This window comes from Neomonachus schauinslandi, chromosome 1, assembly GCF_002201575.2.
Source record: "Neomonachus schauinslandi chromosome 1, ASM220157v2, whole genome shotgun sequence".
Classification (NCBI taxonomy): Eukaryota; Metazoa; Chordata; class Mammalia; order Carnivora; family Phocidae; genus Neomonachus; species Neomonachus schauinslandi.
The window spans coordinates 110485663-110494755 of NC_058403.1; the positions used below are offsets into that span (position 1 = coordinate 110485663).

The following is a 9093-nucleotide window of genomic DNA, read 5'->3' on the forward strand; positions in this document are numbered from 1 at the left end:
TGATTCCACGAGCCGCCTTTTCCCTCTTTTGCCGATGTTGGAAGCTGCGGAGAGTACTACAGATTTGAGGGCGGAGGTGAATTATTTTTTATCAGTTAGACATCTAGCCAGTCTGAACACAACCAGTAAAGAGTGTTTGTTTGTTTTTGCCTATAAAAATATTGACAACCATGCAATCAAAATGTTAAGGTTTGTAAAAAAATAAAAATATAAAAAATCTCTACTTTGTCCTACCCGATCTTCTCTGAAGAGAGTGGGAAAAAAACTTCTGTAACTTTCCAAGAAGTGAAACCAGTTGACATTTTAAAAAGTCACATTATACCCATAACCAGTAATATTGTAAGTTTTTTCAGATCACAGATCAGTCACAATATAAAATAGGGCTCAAATACCGATTTCCTTCAAATGCTTGTCATTTTGCCTAACAATCTCAATATTTCTTATTGTATGGCAAAATTTTAGTTTCACGAGGATGCCATGGGGATAGAACATTGGAGACCCCCATGATCCCTGCCTCATGCTCTGAATAGCCACCTCCAACAATCCACCGCATCAGGATTGGTCTATGTGATAAAAGAATATGGCAGAAGTGATGGTATATCCTTTCCTGGGCTAAATCGTAGAAGACATGGCTTCTGCCTCTCAATCTCTCTCTTTGTGTCTTTGATCATTCCCTCCCGGAGACACCAGCTGCTGGGTTGTGAGGACAGTCAGGCAGCCCTGTGAATCATCATGTGGCAAGGTACTGAGGCTTCCTGCCAACAGCCATATGAATGAGCCATCTTGAGGCAGACCCTCCCGTACCGCAGAAGCCTTCAGATGACTGCAGCCTCTGCCAGACAGCTCGATTGCAACCTCGACAGAGACCCTGAGCCAGAACCTAAGTCATACCCAGATTCCTAACCCATAGGAACTGTGTGAAATAATAAAGGTTTGTTGGGTTAAGCTGCTAAGTTTTAGAGTAATTTGTTATGCAGCAATAGATAATGAATACAAGGGTCCTTTCAAACCTGAGATTCATTGATTTTCTGATTCTCATATCACATTCATGATATCTACCGTGTGAAATCTTCTTAGTGGGGGTCTTGGGAATTTGTAAGTCTCCTTAGTTCCCTGCATTTTTCATACATTAATTAATACATATATTGTATATGTATATGTATATATGTATATAAAGTTAATACATTTTTTTCTAAATGCTTTTTATCTTTTATTTATTTTTTTAGAGAGAGAGAGGGAGAGCAATCACCTGTGAGCAGTGAGGGAAAGGGGCAGAAGGCAAGGGTAGAGGGACAGGGAGGGAGAGAATCTTAAGCAGGCTCCACACCCAGCAAGGAGCCAGATGGGGGCTTGATCCCATGTCCCTGAGCTCATGACCTGAGCTGAGATGAAGAGTCAGATGCTTAACCAACTGAGCCACCCAGGCACCCCTCTAAATGCATTTTATTTTTCATTTTAAAGACAATACATGCTTATTAAAGAAAATGTGGAAGGAAAGTTAAAATAAATTACCCATAGTTTTAACACCCAAAGAAAACTATTGTTAACATTTGCCTATACTTCCCCTGATTTTTCTTTTTCTTTTCTTTTTCCTTTTTTTTTTTTTTTTGTTTAAAAAGAAGTTGTGGCCATACGCTGTATGCCATGCTTTCAACAAGCCAAATTCATTATCTTTGATAACAAAACCCAATAATGTGCCTTGCTCATTCTTGTCATTCAGCTCCCTGCTCCGAGTGACAGGTTCCCAGGGAAATCAGATGTGACTGTACCCTGAGTGTGCAGAAGGCCTGGGAGAGTGTGGTGGGTTTGGAGCCAGAGCCTGGCAGGGAGTGATCGGTGCCTGGGGGTGCCAGACACATGGAAGATGATTTATACCAACGACCAGTCGTCTCTGCACACATTCTTTTTATTTTCAGTACTAACATGTGTATAAAGGGCCACTCCCTGCCCAACAACTCATATTTATATCCATGAACTTCTTAAGAGAAACTACACTCCTTTATTGTCTGTTCCTCTTCAAATAGAGCTGCATAGAGATGTGAATTTACTAAGATGCTGATGAAGCATAAGCAGCAGGGCCCTCTCCAAGACCCTGGGAGGGGTGCTAGCAGTGTGTTCACATGGTCATGTATTCATACAAAATTTGCAAAAGTACAAAACTTTAATCACGATTGCTTAAGATTGCCATCTCTTTCCACTCTGCTCCTGCCCTGCAACATGCTTATACTTTCCTTTATGCAGGGTGATATCCAGTGTTCACGAGCATATTATTTTCATAAATTTTGTATTCTTTGTCTTTTTTTGACTGGGCCCCCAAAATTGTATGATTCAGGATACGTTGGGTATACGTCTTGGCCTCTGAATTGCAAAAGATGTATGTTTAAACTGTTTTTTCAATTACTTTGTACTGTAAACAGAATTTATTTATTATTTGTTAGTCTTATGTGTGAAGTCATTGGGAATTTCAGAGCTGGGAGAGTCACAGAATTAGAGGGCTTCTAATGAGCTCAATCTATTCTACATGGTTGTATGTAATTCCTGAGACTATTTCATTTGAATCCATAGGTCCTCCTCCTCTTTGCTGACTCCATTCTTTGACTCTACTCCTTCATTGACTTCTATTCCTTGACTCTATGGATATTTTTTGAAGAAAATGGCTGCCTCACTAGTTTTTCACTGTGACCCTTCCATTAAGAAAAAACAGGGTGCCTGGGTGGATCAGTCAGTTAAGCGTCTGCCTTTGGTTCAGGTCATGATCCCAGGGTCCTGGGATCAAGTCCCGAGTCGGGCTCCCTGCTCGGTGCGGAGTCTGCTTCTCCTTCTCCCTCTGCCCCTACTCATGCTCTCTCTCTCTCTCTCTATCAGATAAATAAATAAAATCTTAAAAAAAGAAAAAGAAACAAATAAATTTAACCTAATCAGTGCAACACCTTTGAACAAAAAAGGAATGCAAAATGAATAATACTAACCAGGTGGGTGATGGACTTTATAAAAGACTGTGCAAAAAAAAAAAAAAAAAAAACAGAGAAGAAAAAAAGACAAATAAAAAAACAGACTCTTAAATACAGAGAACAAACTGGTGGTTGCCAGAGGGAAGGTGGGGGGGAGGGATGGGTGAAAGTGGTGAAGAGAAGTAAGAGCACACTTATGGTGAGCACTGGGTAATGTATAGAATTGTTGAAAAAAAAATGAAAAAACAAAAAAGGAGACTGTGCTACTCTGAATGTTTATTCATTTCACCTGTGGATTAGAGGAGTTTATTCTTCTTTTAATAAACTTTTAAACAATGTAAAAATCCAATCAATGGCTGCCGTGGGTGCATGTCCCTTTAAGAGAAGCTGCTGTGGGTGCCTGGCAGAATGACAGCCCAGCTGCCACATCTTCAGCACTCAGGCACTCACCCTGAGCCCCACCCTTCTGGGCTGCTGGCAGCCATTGACCAAACACTGCTGAGGTACCAAGGTACCAGTGCTGGTCCACCCTGCCTGACACAGGATTCCTCTCTTGGGCAACTTTTGTGCAGACCCTCCCCATCAGCCCGGCAAGGCAAGGCTTCCCCAGAACTGTGCCAGGTTCTGAGGCTCTTCCTATCCAATCTTTCCTTCCCCCTCTCCCTTCACAGGCAGCAGACCTGATCACAGTCTGACCCCCTCCCTGTCTCTTCCTGCTCCTATCTCCCTCTGTCCTTCACAGGCTTCCCGTCAGTAAATCTCTGGCATGTCAAATCCTGTCTTAGCATCTGCTTCTCTGTGCATCTGAAGTGGCATACATGTACATGTACATGGTTAAAAATGACCAAATCCAGAAGGGCTTAGATAAAGGAGCAACAGTTCCCTGCCCCTCCCCTTCAATAACCCCTTCCCCCAATCTCTCACATGGGGAAACACTTTCTTTTTTTAGCTCTTTTGGCAGTTACTATATCACTAGAAGAATAGATTTGTGACATACTGTTTATTATTTATTTATTTTGTCATTTATTATTTGTTATATATTTTTATATACTTGTTATGTGTTATATATATGATACGTATACATATATATTTTTAATTCCATCAACTAGACAGTATCTCTTGACTCTTCACTTTGTGAGGTGAACATATGAATGTCCTTACCCTTTCCTTCATCTCATTTCCTTCTTACCACAATCAAATGCTTCATTTTAACTTACGTTGTCAAGAAAGAAAACATGAATCTTGTTCTACCACCAGACCTAAGTTTTCCTTTTGCCTGGCCTGTGGATTGATTCCAAAAGCTGCAAATTGGTCCCCAGTGTTTACAACATTTTTCTATATAAAGATTGCTCACAGGTCAGCCACATAGTAAACTACCGTTAGGTATCTTTTTTACATTGTCTTGTGTGTTTCTTGGAATTTCTATTTGTCTCTTTCTCCCCACTCCATTTCCTGCATTGCTGCATTTTTTACAACTTGATATTCCAACTTCTTCAAGATAGTATCAAATCTCTGAATTCTTTCTGGTCATATACATTTTCTTTCCAGACATATTTTGGAGCCCTTGTTCTACCAGCTCCAAACTGGACCTTTGTGCTCTTCCTTTGGTGAAAAGTTGTACCCTAGGTCTTCCTTCCATTTTCTCCCGATAGGCCTATTTGTTTCTTGAACTCCACATTTTTTAGTTTTCTCTCTTATTTTGTTGGAACATATCCTTGAATCTCTTCCTTAGAAAAGGGATATGGGAGGTAAACTTAGTCCTTCCACGATTAGAGTGTCTTTAGTCTACTCTCAAATTTAATTAATAATTTGATTGAGTATTGAATTTTTCACTTAAAATCATTTCCTTTCCGAACTTTGAAAGCAGAGTTCCATTGTCTTGTAGCATTTGTTATTGCTAAAGAGAAGTTTGATGCCAATCTGATTTTTTAAAAAAGAAGACAATTTGTTTTTTTCTCTGAAAATATTTGGATTTTTAAAAATCTTTGATATTCTGATAGGGATTGCATTAAATGTGTAGATTGTTTTGGGTAGAATAGACATTTTAACAATATTTGTTCTTCCAATCCATGAGCATGGAATGTCTTGGTGGGAATGCAAACTGATATAGCTACTCTGGAAAACAGTATGGAGGTCCCTCAAAAAGTTAAAAATAGAACTATCCTACAATCCATTAATTGCACTACTAGGTATTTACCCAAAAGATACAAAAATACTAATTCAGAGGGATACATGAACCCCAATGTTTATAGCAGCATGATCTATAATAGCCAAACTATGGAAACAGCCCAAATGTCCATCCATTGATGAATGGATAGAGAAGAGGCGGTATATATATATGCAATGGAATATTACTCAGCCGTAAAAAAGAATGAAATCTTGCCATTTGCAACAATGTGGATGGAGTTAGAGCATATTACACTTAGTGAAATAAGTTAGAGAAAGACAAATACCATATAATTTCAGTCATATGTGGAACTTAAGAAATAAAACAAATGAGCATATGGGGAAAAAAAGAGAGAGAGGGGAGGCAAACCAAGAAACAGACTCTTAACTATAGAGAACAAACTGCTGGTCACCAGAGGGAAGGTGTGTGGGGCAATGGGTGAAATAGGGGATGGGGATTAAGGAGTGCACTTGTGATGAGCACCAGGTGTTGTATAGAAGTGTTGAATCAGGGCGCCTGGGTGGCTCAGTTGGTTGAGCGACTACCTTCGGCTCAGGTCATGATCCTGGAGTCCCTGGATCGAGTCCCGCATCGGGCTCCCTGCTCGGCAGGGAGCCTGCTTCTGCCTCTGACCCTCCCCCCTCTCATGTGCGCTCTCTCTCTCTCATTCTCTCTGTCTCAAATGAATAAATAAAATCTTAAAAAAAAAAAAAAAAGAAGTGTTGAATCACTAAATTTTACAACTGAAATTAATATTACACAATATATTAACCAACTGGAATTTAAATAAAAACCTTAAAAAAATCTTCAATATTCTAAAATTTTACCATTCTGTGACTGTGGTTCAGTTTTCCTTCACTGTGTCTGGCATTACAGCATTTTCTTCTCTCTTTCTTCAGTATAGAGACTCATAACTTTCAGTTCTTTTTATTATTTTTTAATTTATATTTTCCTTTCATTTTGTCTGTTCTCTCTGGAGCTCCTAGACATTGGACATTAGCTTCTTGGATTTACACTTTACAATTTAGCCTTTCTTTCACATTTCACTCTACCTGTATTTTTTTTCCTTAGGAAATTCTTTGACTTTATCCTTCAATATGTGTATCAAATTTTTGCTAAACTACCATATTTTTAATTTCTAAGAACTTTTTATTTTGGAGCCATGCCTTTTTTAATCACATTTAGCTCTTAAATTGTAATCTTAATTATTTTTTTAATTCTCTCTGAGGATACTACTTATAGTTAAGATATAATTTTCTAGGAAATGTTCTTAAAATGTGCAAGTTTGTGTATATTTTATATAGACATTGAGTCTGGACATGTCCATGGACATACATTTTCAAGTGTTGGCATTTGTAAAATCTACCAAGAGACATTATTTTTCCTCCAGGTAGATGTAAATTTCCTCAGCATGAGCTGAGTTTTCAAAATATGGAGTCCACATGTTCAGAGTATGTAGTTCCTCACTGAACTAGACCAGCTGCTGCACTGAGTTAGTCTTAGTGAAAGTTGTTTTTCTTCTTTCAAAAATTTGGGAGGTCTTTTCCTTTTTATTGTATATTTATATTCTGCCTGTCAGTTGATGATCTGGGGCCAAGTAGCCAATATTGGAATAATGTTTGACTGGAGACAAATGGGGAGATTTAGCAACCAGGACAGAAACTCTTGCAAGGGTTTGGAAACTGATTGATATTGGTCCTTAGAGGGTTCCTGGACATGGGGGGTGGTGGGGGAGGTCATTAACCTGGTAGTTGGCCCTCTCAGCATCTGCCTTTCTTCTAGACAGAATAATTGTGTGATCTGACTACATGGTAATTCAGAGATTTAAAAGTATATGCAAGTTGACAAACTATGAATTAAAATGTTAGCTATGCTTATTTCTGGGTTTCAGCATCTGGGATATTATCTTTCCTTGTTAAAAATATATATATCTGGGGTGCCTGACTGGCTGAGTCGGAAGAGCATGCAACTCTTGATCATGAGTTCAAGTCCCATGATAGGTATAGAGATGACTTAAAAAAAATTTTTTTTAGGGCACCTGGGTGGCTCAGTTGGTTGGGTGACTGCCTTCAGCTCAGGTCATGATCCTGGAGTCCCGGGATCGAGTCCCACGTCGGGCTCCCTGCTCTGCAGGAGTCTGCTTCTGCCTCTGACCCTCCCCCCTCTCATCTGCTCTCTCTCTCTCTCATTCTCTGTCTCAAATAAATAAATAAAAAAAATCTTTAAAAAAATTTTTTTAATTAAAAAAAATTTAAAAAACACATTCTGGAGTAATTAAAGCCTCTTCCAGACATGTGTCTGCCCTTGTTTCACTGACTTTTCCTCACAGCATGGCCCCCAAATGCCAGTCTTCACTCCTCCTCAAAAGAAGAAACTGAAATTGCCTCCTGACTCCAAGCTGGAGGCGACAACCCCTCAGCACTTCCTGAAGGGAGAAAAAGAAAATTCAAGAAGCAATTGAACATGTTGATGGAGTACAAAATGAAATAGCAAGCCAGTGAGGAGATTTTGAAAGCAGAGCAGAAATATAAAAAACTCCACCAACCATTTTTTCAGAAGAGGCCAGAATTGATCACCAAAATCCAAAATTTGGGAGTAACAACATTTGTCAACCATCCACAAGTATCTCTCAGGGGGGAGGATGAAGAGGTGTTGCCTTATTTGACAAGAGTCGAAGTGACAGAATGTGAAGATGTGAGATATTAAATCAGGTTATAGCATAGATTTTGATTTTGATGAAACCCCTTACTTTGAAAATAAAGTTCTGTCCAAAGAATTTTATCTGAATGAGAGTGGTGATCCATCTTCAAAGTCCACTGAAATCAAATGGAAATCTGGAAAGAATTTGACATAACGTTCAAGTCAAACACAGAATAAAGCCAGCAGGAAGAGGCAGCATGAGGAACCAGAGAGCTTCTTCACCTGGTTTACTGACCACTCTAATGCAGGTGCAGGTGAGTTAGGAGAGGTCATCAAAGATGGCATTTGGCCAAATCCATTATAGTACTACGTGGTTCCTGATATGGATGATGAAGGGCAAGGAGAAGAAGAAGATGATGATGATGAAGAAGAAGAAGGATTTGAGGATATTGATGAAGAAGGAGATGAAGATGATGATGAGGGGGAGGAAGGAGAAGCTAACTAATGGAACACTGATGGATTCTAACCTTTCTTTTTTAACTTTCTCCGGTCCCTGGGAGCAAGTTGCAATTTTTTTTTTTTCTTTTCCTCCTCTTGTGCTCATTCGCCTTGTTTTTTGAAGGCTCTTTTCTTTCCCTTTATACTATGGTTCTCAAAGTATTTGGGGAGGGCGGGGGAATACCTTGAGCAGAATACAGCGGAAAAGAATCTCTACCTGTTTCTGTTCCAAATTCATGTTTATCCCTTCCTGTCTCAACAAAAACTTTATGGGATCAACACCACCACGTTCTGTGGGGGAAAAAAAAAAAACTTTCAGCTCCCTTAGCTCTGCTGGAAGTGGAGGATGCTAGACCCCTGTGTAGTAGTGCATAGACTTCTAGCTTTTTTCCTCCTTTCTCTGTATGTTGGGCTCAGAGATTACACTGTGTCTTTATGTGAATATAGACAGCATTTGCCATTTACCAACATGTATCTGGCTGCTTTCTCTTGTTTAAAAAAAAAAACTTAAAGAATTGGGGTTATAGAAGGTCAGCAAAGGTTGGCATGCTTAATTGTGATGTTTAGTGGAGATCCTTGCAGTTTAAGATGACACTTTTAAAATAAAATTCTCTTCTTATGATGACTTGAGCCCTGACACTAGATGGGAGAATCGGCAGAAACTATAGAATCTTATTTGAAATTGACATTCTCTATTGTAATTTTGTTCTGTTGACTTTTTTTTTTTTAAGATTTTTATTTATTTATTGAGAGAGAGAGAGCATGAGAGAGAGGAGGGTCAGAGAGAGAAGCAGACCCCCTGCTGAGCAGGGAGCCAGATGCGGGACTCGATCCTGG

At 39.2% G+C, this 9093-nt stretch overlaps 1 pseudogene; it reads left to right on the forward strand.

Annotated features, from left to right (window-relative positions):
• The first annotated feature begins 3359 nt into the window (after positions 1–3359).
• Positions 3360–8263, forward strand: LOC110576754 (annotated as a pseudogene).
• The last annotated feature ends 830 nt before the right edge of the window (positions 8264–9093 follow it).